The following is an 843-nucleotide window of genomic DNA, read 5'->3' as shown; positions in this document are numbered from 1 at the left end:
ATGACCTGAAGGGACAAACTGAATGGGCTTTTAAATTAAGAACTTAAAAGATTCTTGGATTTGCCTACTATTCTATTCTTTGTTAGTTGTAGTAAATTCTCAACTAATTAATGGAGGTGATATGGGACAGGTAGATGTAGCTGCTGAATGTAAGTAGAACTTACCTTTTTTTTTTAAAGTGTTAGCTTTTGTTTTAGTCCTTTACTTTTTCCTTAGAGAAGCCAAAGGAGGCATTCTGTAGTTAGTTGCATGACTTTTTGGACATAGTAATCAAAGGTTGATGTGACTTTCTAGTGGTTTTCTTAGTACAGTACTTCCTTGCACTATGCCTGGTATCCTGTAGTCCAGGAGCCTTCTGTTTTACACTTTCTAGAGTATAAACTTTCAGTCTCATAACAGTGTAGACATATATCTGCCTTATAGAGTGGGATAGGGAGTATGTGCTTAACCAGGATTTTGACAAACTCTTTTTAGCTTTCACTCCCACTTGCACAGCTAGCTAGTGCCACCAATTCCTTACTGTAAACCAGGCAACTTTCTTGAGTTTCCCAAGTTAGTAACCTCTTATCCATCTACTTTCTAGCTTCTAAAATTTTTATGCTGTTGTGTTCTCTCTTAGTCTTTGTTCTTGTGGGCTTTTACCTTAAAAAAATTATTTTACTGCCATGTTAATAGAGTTTCAGGAAGGAGCATAGCTAAATAAATGTGTTCAAGTTGCCATCTTTAACTGAAATTCAGATTTTTCAATCAATACCTATTTTGGTGGGCCTGGGGAATCAAACAGCTTTTAATGTTTTATGCGTGTAGCAATAAGAGGAGTTGAAATCTTGTGGGGCTTTTTTT

Source organism: Propithecus coquereli, unplaced genomic scaffold (assembly GCF_000956105.1).
Source record: "Propithecus coquereli isolate 6110/MARCELLA unplaced genomic scaffold, Pcoq_1.0 Scaffold129, whole genome shotgun sequence".
Classification (NCBI taxonomy): Eukaryota; Metazoa; Chordata; class Mammalia; order Primates; family Indriidae; genus Propithecus; species Propithecus coquereli.
Note: the sequence above shows the minus strand (reverse complement) of the source record.